Raw genomic sequence first — 12,256 nt, 5'->3', positions numbered from 1 at the left:
CTATATTTCAGCTCTTTGCAACCCCTTATTCCCCAGATGTCAAAGATGTTCCTAGCAGATACCAATTGGAACTGTTAAATTTACAATGTGGCGATTTGTTGAAGGACAAATATAAACTCAACAAGGACTTAGTTGACTTTAACAGGAATTTCTAACAAGCCCAATTCCCGAGATTGTATGCATTTGCTGCACAGGTATTATGTATGTTTGGTTCGTATGGTTGTATGCGAACAATTTTTTCTGTTATGAAACTTGCTAAACCTAAATCAAGAAATACCTTGTCAGATCACAACCTAACATGCAGTCTTAATTATATATTGCCCAGTCATTATGTCCCAATATTGATAAATTAGTTAAAGAAAAAAAGAAACAAAAAATGCAGAAACATGTCAACATAATTAATCGTTCTGTGCCTTCTTTCAAATTACAGAGAAAAGAAAATGTAGTTTGTATGTATTTTTTCATAAAATACAGCAAAGATTTAATTATTTCTAATTTATTTTTACACATGTTGTGTGATTGCAGTCATTATAAATAAAGGATATCTTGACGTACAAATGAACGTGCATAATAAAAACTTGTATTATTTTACTATATATTTGTTTCGCCAAATTAACTGAAATGAAATACTACGTGACTATTAAATACAGGAAAGTGTCCAGCATATGAGACTCTCTTTGCTATAGATTGATTTTCGCATAATAGAGCAGAAATTGAATTATTTATAATCAGAGCACAAGATGTGCAATTGAGTTAACATTACCATTGGGATATCCAGGCATTAAACTGTGTTATGAACACAGATCACTTTTATTTATCGCCTAAATCACTGCTACCTGCACGCCAAATACCCTCTCCACCCTCCCTGCAAACTGCTGTCCACATTTCACAGACCCTGCACAGACGTCGAATGCGGGACGGCAGAGCGGAGAGAGGTGACGTCACAGTGCTGTATCACAGTCTAGTATATACAGTCGCGAAGCTCAATACGTAGTAAATATGCAAACACTGGATAGTTGCTCACCACTAGGATCGCTAATATCGCCTCATTACAGGCAATGCAAAATAGTACCGTCACAGTCTATTGTTTCTAGCACCCTCAAAACACAGCTTCGTGACTGTATATAGTAGACTGTGGCTGTATTCTGTCCTGATCTGTTCTAAATTAACAGTCAGTTTTATATTGTTGACTTGTAGCCTACGTCGCAATGGAAATAACGGTAGTAATAGTAAAATATACTTTCTCTGGACCAAAAATATAATACAAACTGACTAAAATCACATCAGTAGTAACAAACTGTTTAAATTTTTTTATTTAATTTTTTAATTTGGTAGCATTTAATGTTTATCGAATATCGAATGCTAAAAACACTAATCGAACCATTACTTCCGCTGACCTTTTTTTGCGTATAATGTGTGATGGGTGGCCCCTATAATGCATTTGTTCCACGCGGAAAGTACAACAGTGCTTCAAACAGCTCGTGGTCATTTGTCATAAATGCGACTGGCCTGCTAAGTGACCTGGAATAAATTTCGTGGCAAAGAGATGGACATCAAATCTTTATGTGACGAAAAGTAACGAAAATGAATATTTAAATGCATATTCCACGAACTAGTAGGCACTGGGCATACCAAAAACTGCGACAAGTTCATAATAAGATATTGTACAGCAAACCCACCTCTGTTCGGAATGGAAATATGTTCATTTTTGAGCCAAGGTCCTAATTAATACATTTATAATGAATCTTCAGTGATATATTAAATATTAGAATATTTTTTGAGACTAAAGTCACAAATCGTGAATTCTATTTAAGAAACAGCGTATACGTTACGTGATTCCGCTATGCGCGTGCTACACTTGCAGCCCACTCCAACTTCTCTGATTTAATCCGCTAAAGGCTGTTTGTACCTCCTATAATAATTCTCCGTTATCTATGTTTGTTCATTCCTGTTAGTCGCCAGTTGTTTCGAGTTCTTCCGCCCTACTGATTTAAACATGAATTGCCGTGCTATCCGTCCCAGAAGGATTTGAATCTCGGAACAACCTCCTTATCATGACAGTTCGCATTTTTCTTCGCTTTTCATGCGACGAACATTTTCACCTGTAGAATCAACACTTTGTCTCAGAACTTTATATCTCAGTATATTCAGTTTTTGTAGGAGAAAAATTGATTACTCCAGAATGAATGTACTTAGATCAATGAAATTTGAGAAAGAGTTAGATATAACTGAAAGTCTTCTTGTGCAATTTTATTATTACTCTTTACTTAAAAAAATTGTGACAGCTTGTTCACACATTGTAATCCAGATCTTTTCTTTCTTTTATTTAGGGAAAATTTCCATTTTCTAAAAGTCTCTTGAGTTTATAATTTGCTGCAAATTGCCCCGGAACCGCCACTGCCGCTTACATCATAATATTGGGAATTTAAGGGTTCAGAACCATAGTGGGCCAAGCGCCATTTACTAAAACCGTAGAAAACAAGTGTTAAAATGAAGTTATTACCATAATTCAATGAAAACATATAGCAAGTAATATAAAGTATACACATTAAAACTAAATTATATGTCAATCTTCATTAAACTATGGTATTCACCTAACTTCAACCCTTGCTTTCTCTGTTTTTAATAAATGGCGCTTGTCCCACTATGGCTCTGAACCCTTCAATTGATATCACTGCTCAATCAGCATATTCCCTCCATTTTTAGTAAAGAGTTGTGGAGTTCGCTATACGTGTGGAAAGGTTAGATTTCTTTTTTTGAAAAAAAAAAAAAAAAAAAAAAAGTGGAAATGGGTCGAAATTCAGTGAGTGTGGACATGAAGTGGCAGATTATTGAGATGTGGAAGAATGACTTGAAATAATGTATAACTCTTTCCCAAAATTCACTAACCTAAGTATATCAAGATTGCAACATCTCTTTTGAAGGGGTGCCCTTAAACTTTTGGTAGAAGCTGTAGTTGAAATGGCGCCCATCAAATGCTACATTTTTCAATATAATTATTTATTTGCATAATGAAATCCACTTGTCAACAAAATAATATGTGGGCAATAGTTGAAATGGCTATGGTGAAATATTGTATTTGGAACTACAGTGAAATTAATTTGCTTAGAGAAATCTGTTCTTCAGAAAAATATGTTGACAAGAGTTAATAACCATGACGAAATATTATATTTATGACTAAAATGAAATTCGTTTGCAAAGAGAAATCTACTTTCCAAGATATGTTGACAACAGTTGAAATGACTATGATAAAATATTATAATTGAAGGGTTCAGAGCCATAGTGGGCCAAGCGCCATTTATTAAAAACTGAGAAACCAAGGATTAAAGTTAAGTGAATACCATAATTTAATGAAGATTTACATATCGTTTAGTTTTAATGTGCGCACTTTATATTACTTGCTATATGTTTCATTCAATTATGATACTCATTTAATTTTAACCCTTGTTTTCTACGTTTTAATATGTGGCGCTTGGCCCACTATGGCTCTGAACCCTTCAATTGTGACTACATGAAATGCATAGAAAAATCCGCTTCCTAGGAAAATATGTTGACAACAGTTGAAATGACTATACGAAATAATATAATTATTGTGAGTACAATGAAATTCATTTACATGGAAAAATTCGCTTTCTAGGAAATACGTGGACCATAGTTTAAAAGGCCAGGATCAGATTTTACGTTTACGATTAGAATGAAATGAATTTGCAAATAGAAATCCGTTTGTTAGCAAAATATGTTCATAATGGTTTAAATGAATTTTACAAAAGTTTTTCACAATTATTGTAAGGCGAGTATCAGGTAAATGCATGGCGAATCCTCGGAATTCATCTCGCCATATACCACGTTTTATCACCAATTCTTGGAAATTAATATGAATCAGTTTTGTGGAGTTGGGAGTAGTATCAGGAGTACTAAAAGTCTAGTTAGGATTATACAGGATGTTTCCGGGCTGGTGTTACAAACTTTCAAGGATGATGGGGAAGGGCACATGTATCAATTTGAGATAAGGAACCCTGATCCGGAAATGACGGAGTCGAAAGTTATAAGCAAAAATAGTTGTGTGGAAATGGAATTGTAATTTGGCAACACGTGCTCTCCTTCCCTTAACTTTTGGAACAGTCGTGAAAAGATGGTATGGGTCGGATGTCTCCTACGTGGGTACTAGGTCCCGAATACAATCTGTGAGCTTGTCTATTGTTCTCATTGGCTCATCCGTATTAAAAAATCAGGTCTGCATATTCCGCTCACGTGTACTCCTCCATTTCACTAGGACTGATCGACTGGACACTGTAACTTCTACACATACACTGCTGTCTACAGACGTGCATAACAGGACCGACCATGTCCGTTACACATTACACTATCTGCATTGTTTTAGTGTAGTTTCCTGTCCCCATCCCTCAGACAGCGCATTGAATGGAATACTGTAAGTAGACAACGTAAACAACGTCAGATGAATACAGTATGTGTAAGATGTACAGATAAATACACATAAATAAGGTATACAGAGGAATAAAATTATTTTATTTTCACACAACTATTTTTGCTTGTAACTTTCGACTCAGTCATTTCCGGACCAGGGTTCCTTATCTCAAATTGATACATGTGCCCTTCCCCATCATCCCTGAAAGTTTGTAACACTATCCCGGAAACACCCTGTAGATATAAGTAACGGAAAGAAGCAATGAAAGAAGGAATTGGGAAGTAAAAACGAAGAGACAGGGATAAGTACGTAAATAAATATAGAAGAGAATATTGTGGATTTTATAGATGATTTAAGTGTTGTAAAACAGAGAAAATAAAAATGTATAGAAAAAAATTAGGGGCAATGTCTGCGTAAAAAAAAAGGAATAAGACTAGGTGGATTTGAGAATCGAGAAAAAGAAAATGCAAATAAAATTAATTAAAGAATATACAATATTTAAATAGGAAAGACGAAAAAAGAAGGGAGTTAGGAGAGTGAATAGAAGACGATAGACACGGAAGGATAGATAACAATTCATTTAGAACGGAAGTTTAGGAATTAAATGGGTAATAGCAAATGAATACATTAACACAAAACAATGAGGACAAATAGATAAGAATTAGAAAAATTTCAACACATATTGGCATAATTATAATAGGCCTACGAGAAGAAACATGTTATTTCATTTTACAGAATCCAAAAGTTTAACGGCTGCTGGTATGAAACATGGCTTCAACTATGGCTTAAAACTTTACAACAAATTAATTTTTCAGTACCCTGTTTTAGCTAATATAAGTACGATTAAATTTAAACTGAAAATTAAAGAAATTATTAAGGGAACTTAAAATAGTGTTAGATAATTAATAGCTAAATATTAGTCTTATATTATTATAGGCCTACTTGTGAATATTAGTTATAAACATTTTTAATTGTAATTGTTCTTTATCATATAGGCTCTTGTTTTTGTAATCTGTGCCATTTTATTGCTTATATTAATTTGCTTTTTGTTTTCTTTCTGCTATCTATAGGCCAGTTTACTGCCAATCAATAGCGTTTGCTCATATGGGGGTAAATTCCTTAATTTGTATTTCTGTTTTCTGTATATAATAGTTTCTTAATGTATATTTTTAATGTAAATAAAAAAGTTGATTTGATTTGAAATTAGAAGATGATAATGAAAAAAGGATAGAATGTTAGTAGTAGTAGTAGTAGTAGTAGTAATAATAATAATAATAATCAATGACCAAAGACGGTATATGGGTAGATTTTAAAGTGATGGTGGATCGAAAAGCAGAAATGTAAAGGTCCACCATAACTATGAATTGTAAAGTTTGATTGACGAATAAATATCGTATCATAATTATATCATTATCACCAATTCCATCGACACTAGACAATTGTGAAGTTGTAGTATCGTTATTTTAAACAGCCGAAATATTCTTACTATATTTCCTGGTTAGAAATTAAAGTTCGTAAAAACATAATTTTAACCCACCCTATGGGTATGAAAAGGAATTCAATGTAATATATTCCTATTAATGTACAGTAGCGGCAAGAAAAACCGGACCGACTCCTGTAGCTGACTTCAGAGCCTTGTTCACTCCAGAACACAATAGACTGGTAACTAAGACTTTCGTGGTTCAAATCCTGCCTGGGAAGGAAATTTTTTTTTTGTTCCTTATTCAAATTCATTCCCAATACTCTTCGATTGTAGCGATATTTTACTACTTAATTAGCTTATTATTCCCAGAACATTAATTTTACCAGCAATCGAAAAGTATTGGGAATAAATTTGAATAAGGAACAAAAAAAAAAAGTTTCCTTCCCAGGCAGGATTCGAACCACGAAAGTCTTAGTTACCAGTCTATCGTGCTCTTGAGTGAAAAGGCTCTGAAATCAGCTACAGGAGTCGGTCCGGTTTTTTTTTGCCACTACTGTACATATGTGCATGAAGTAAATACAGCGACGTGTCAAGCACTTAAGTTAAGAGTGTTTATTACTACGGTACTACGCAAAACGCTGTCTCTAAGGAATACAAAGTAACCCTCGGTTTTCCCTGCACCGTTCGCAGATATTGAAGGCGACACCAGAGGACAATGCAATGGGATTTCCTACCTCATGACGATATCCTGTCTGCGCCGATAGTAAAGTCTGCCGGGCAACACAATTTGACGACGAGAGCCTGCTAGTTAGACAACTCTCCGAACTGATGAACAATACAGAGAGCCTCCTTTAATTAACGGACTAGAGATGCCAACACCAATTGTGCGAGGTGTCTTGTCCAAATTGCCCCCACGTGCTCTCTCGTCCATGTTTTTTGATCCGTGACACGAGATAAGAGAGACTGTTCGTTTTCTTCATTCCCATCCGGGCTCAGACGCTGCGCTTTCTAGAAAAAAATTAATTACATACAAACTTTCATCTTCTTATTCGAAGTCGGTTAATTTAAGGAAGAGGATACTGGCGATATGGGAGGGCGCATATTCAAACCCCGCTGAAGTTTATGTTCACCACAACTTTTAGAAGAACTGTTTTACCTTTCAGAGGTTAAGAAACTAGACTTTCGATGACTTTCCTATCTCTCTCTTGGCAGTTGTGTGAAATTATACAAGGAAATAAATTATGGATTTCAAAGTGAAAGAGGAAAAACAGCAATTATTCACATAAAATATGTTCAGTCATCTGCAAGTCCATATGTTTATTTAAATTAAATTTGCAAATATAATGGGGTTATATATTCATATGCGGATGATACCGAAATTCTTTTTTGTGAAAAATCTTGGAAAGGCACTTATATTAATGCGAATAATGGATTACAGGTAATTAAAAAGTAGTTTGATTCAAACGCTCTTTCCTTAAACACATCCAAAACAACTGTTGTTCCGTTTTCACTAAGGTCCAATGGTCTTCAATCTCCTCAATCTTCTTTTAGGCTCAAAGTTCATCATTCAGAGTGTTCTTCCCAAAATTGTGAATGTCCCATATTAACCGAATCCTCAGAAGTTAAGTATTTAGGCATTACAATCGACCAACACTTACGATGGAATAAACATATTACATAGGCCTATTTATGCAACAGATTACGTAAAACAATTTACATCTTTGTTATACTTCGGTCATATTTACCAATTAATATTTTACGTCTCATTTATTTAGCTTTATTTCAATCCATTCTCCAGTATGGAATTTTAGGGTGGGGACATGCATGTATTTCTAGTCTCACTCCACTAATACTTATTCAGAAAAGAATAATTAAAATATGCCGTAACAAACCAATTGATTACTCATCCGAGCTTTTGTCCACTGATTTTGATGTTTTGAAAATTAAACAGATATATTATATTGCCTTATTAATCTTCATACATAAAAATCATAATAAATTCAAATTGTATCATCATAAATATGTAACTAAAAGATCTGATTTTATACGACTAGAGGAACCAAAGTGTTTCACAAGCACAGCTCTGAGCCATGGCACCTACTTTGGTCCAACTTTATACAATAAAATAATTGATAAATACCCAAATTTGGAAAATTTTAGTATCAGAAATTTAAAAAATAGCGTCAGGAATTTAATTTTTAAAGAATTTATATTGATTTAATACGTATATGTATTTGCATGACTTAAATTGTTAAAATTGAAATTGTATTTTTAAATTTAATTTATTCCTGTATTTTTTTTCTTGACCCAGTTTGTGTCAAATAATTATCATTGTTTGTGTTTATCTTTGTGTTTAGATATCTCCCTGAGCACGAGTTTTTTACTCCTTCAGGGAAGAACTAAGATTGTATTTTTGTACATGTTATTTTACTAACAATAAACAACAATTTATTTATTTACATAATTCAAACGTAAGAAATAAAGGTACCATAATAAAAATTTAAAACAAATTCAAGACTTAAATCAAAATAAACATACATGAAATGTAATAAAGTTCCTGACCAAATCATCGATATTTGAGGCGTTCAGAGTTAAAGTGGATCAAGTCCATGAGATGTAGTTTTGAGATAATAGGACTTAAAATTAATTCTCTAGTGGATTATCTAATTTGACTACTATTAAAGAGTAATGGAACGGAGAAAAATTCTCTCCGGCGCAGGGATTTGAACCCGAGTTTTCAGCTCTACGTGCTGATGCTTTATCCATTAAGCGACACCGGATACCCACCCCGGCGCCGGACAGAATCGTCTCAGTTTAAGTTCCAACTCTTGGGTTCCCTCTAGTGGCCGCCCTTTGCACTACGTCATAGATGTCTATGAAAGTAGGACTGAAGTCCAAACATGTGCTGAGGTGCACTCGTTATGAGTGACTAGTTGGCCAGGTTCCGACGGAATAAGCGCCGTCTTAAATCACGAAGTGATTTACGCATATATTATTTAATGTACCGAAGTACATATAATATTTCCATGCAGATATTCTGCGTCATCATACGATGAAAGGGTAATGGAACGGAGAAAAATTCTCTCCGGCGCACACACGGAAAAATGCATGATTTAGCTGGACAAAAATCGATTTTCGACTTGTTACCCATTTGAAAACTAAACTTAAAAAATGGTACTTTATGAATCTAAGTATTAAAGCGTTCATTAATGTTTTTGATGTTAGCTGTAATAGCATCCCGAGAAGCTCGGAAAGTCACCGATTCGCTGCGAACGTGCTGCAAGAGCTTGGCCGCAGCCAGTCTACACGCGTGTTTAGCTTTATTTATACGATAAGCATTCTTGATGTGAGTGACTTACTGATATGGATTCTGTAGCAAAAGGTATGCTTTTTCATATTATTTTCATAAATAGTTGATATAATTGTTTTATCATCGATCTAACAAGGAGCTTATGCAGTGTCGTAATTACATAAATATTTCTTCAATCAATGAACTTTGACAAGAGCTACAAAAAAAGTTCCACAGAGTACCCCATTTGTTTTCAGTTAGACTGTTAGCTTAGAACATTGAGATTATAATGGAATAAAATTAGATATCACAAATTATCACTTTGTTAAATAATGCATTTTGATTGCAGGTAATCGTGCGGACATCGACACTGGTGATTGTGAGGACAGTGTAAAAATGATTAAAAACGAACTATATTTAGTGTTAAAAGAGAACAAATTCTTTAAGTTATCCTATGATGAGTGTTGTGTGAAGTTATTTAATTACGTTTTGGACAAATGCCATATAAGTGCTCTTCAGACATTGAAGAATGTATCAAAACTGAAGTGAAAGTGTTTGTGTCAAAACTGATCAAAAAGTGGAAAGAAAGTAAACAAATCCACGACAAAATCACGAATAAAAACTATCAATGGCTACAACAAACAGATATACATTTTCCATTGATTATGAATATCAGGGAATCAGCACCTGGCACGAGCATCGGAAGTAGCTTAAAAAAAAATGTAAGCCAAGAAAATTATTTTTTGAAAGTTCCGAGAGAACTAAGGAAAGGGACGTAATGCCACCCGTTTCAGAGTAATCTCCTGAAGAGCTGTCTTATGCTACCCAATTGTCTGTTAAGAGAGGTAGCGAGAAAAGTATTTTCTGGAAAAACATTAGGATATCAAGTACAAAATACTGTCGACCAATAAGTTTTAAATTAAAGAAAGAAACCTCAGAGAATATAAAGCAGGAATTTAATCACATAGAGGCACCGATTTCGAACCTTCAACCAAGATAACGCATAATGGAAGGCAACTTTTATTTAATCATATACTTCTATGTATCATGATTGACTGATACCTCTTCAACACAAGCATGCAACGTTTGCAAAGCTACACATAAAGACATGAATGATTTAGTAACGATTCTAAGAAGAAAATAAAATACCGATATCTATCAATATGGTATATCAGTACTTCATGCCTACTTACATTTCTTTGAATTTTTATTAAATATTTCCTATAAATTAGACATAAAACAGTGGCAGGCTAGAGACAAGGAGGCCAAAGACAGAAAGGAGCAAAGAAAATCTACAATAACACAGAAGTTTTATCAAGAAATGGGGCTGGCTAGTCGTGAACCAACCGAAGCAAGAGGTGCAATAGCAACAGTGGGAACACGGCAAGGAAATTCTTCGACAACCCAGAGAAGGTGGCAGAAATTACAGGCCTTGATTACACTCTTATCACACGTTTCTCAAATATTCTGAGTGTGTTGGCAAGTGGACACTGTATTAATGTAGAACACTTCAAAAACTATAGTTTGGAAACAGCCAGAATGTTTATAGAGTTATATGGTTAGAATAAAATGAGTGCATCTCTGCACAACGCACTTATACATGGTAGTGATATAATCAAATCTCTGTCATTACCTGTAGGACAGTTGTCAGAAGATGTTCTTGAAGCAAGTCACAAAGAGTACAGGAATATTAGGCTTTTCCACTCCAGGAAAACATCGCGAATCAACACGAATACTGACATAATACATATGTTGTTGATATCGTCAGATCCAGTGATTACTGCGAACAGAAAAACGACCAGAAAACGAAGAAAGCCGTTTTCTAAAGAAGTAATTTCCTTGCTAGAAATCCCCGGGTTTTTACAAGGAATATCTGATATCGATCGCGCTGATAACATCCGTGACGATATCCAAAACGATGGCGACTAGCTTCTAATTTAACTGAACTGCAGTAAACGTGTATAATTTAACTATATTCATTACTTTTACTGTAGGAAATCAATGGACGTGTAATAAGAACATAATACTTTTGTGTCTATTTATAGGCCTACTGTAAAATGGCAAATAATAAGTAATTGTTAATTATTTTTAAATAGTTTTCCTATACATGACCTCTTCAGTCACCCTATTCACTTAACAACTAAAAAAGTAGGCTTTAATACGATGTTTCTGGAAGAAAATATTTTTGTCCAGCTAAATCGTGCATTTTTCCGTGTGTGCGGTGCCGGGATTTGAACCCGAGTTTTCAGCTCTACGTGCTGATGCTTTATCCACTAAGCCACACCGGATACCCACTAGCAATAATTTTATTCCTCCATTCTCATATTCTAGATTTATAACATATAAATAAATTGATGCAAAGCTTTGGTGATTTGATCCACTATGGCTCAGAACATCGTGAACATATAATCTGAGACAAAAGTGACTGGTGTCACCTACCGGGAAATGCTTGGAATGAAGACTTGATACAATACTGCTCGGAAAAGAGCCAACTTCAGATAATCAGAAAATGAATTAAACTCAATTTATGAAAATTTTTCACTTGATCCACTTTAGCTCTGAATGCCTCATTTGGTACTGTATCTAATACACGTGAATCCAAACTCAGCCGAATGTCATGCATTTTGAAAGAGTAACAAAAAATACAGAAGTTCCCTGTCTTAAATTTAAGGTACGCAACAGAATTCTAACCTAGACTAAATTACCAGCTAGCTATTTCCCGCATTACCAAGACTTATTGACAGATGTCTCTGCAGGTCAATGTTTGGTGTGGGTTCGTAGATATGTCCGCGAGATGCCTATCGCACACTTCTCTGACAATTACTTACTTACTTACTTACGGCTTTTAAGGAACACGGAGGTTCATTGCCGCCCTCACGTAAACTCGCCATCGGTCCCTAAGCTATGCAAGATTAATCACCTATCATCATATCCCACCTTCCTCAAATCCATTTTAATATTATCCTCCCATCTACATCTCGGCCTCCCCAAAGGTATTTTTCCCTCCGGTCTCCCAATTAACACTCTATATGCATTTCTGGTTTCGCTCATACGTGCTATATGCCCTGTCCATCTCAAATGTCTCTGACATATAAAACAAATAAATAAAATAGGAAAA

The sequence above is a fragment of the Periplaneta americana genome, chromosome 7 (genome assembly GCF_040183065.1).
Source record: "Periplaneta americana isolate PAMFEO1 chromosome 7, P.americana_PAMFEO1_priV1, whole genome shotgun sequence".
Classification (NCBI taxonomy): Eukaryota; Metazoa; Arthropoda; class Insecta; order Blattodea; family Blattidae; genus Periplaneta; species Periplaneta americana.
Note: the sequence above shows the minus strand (reverse complement) of the source record.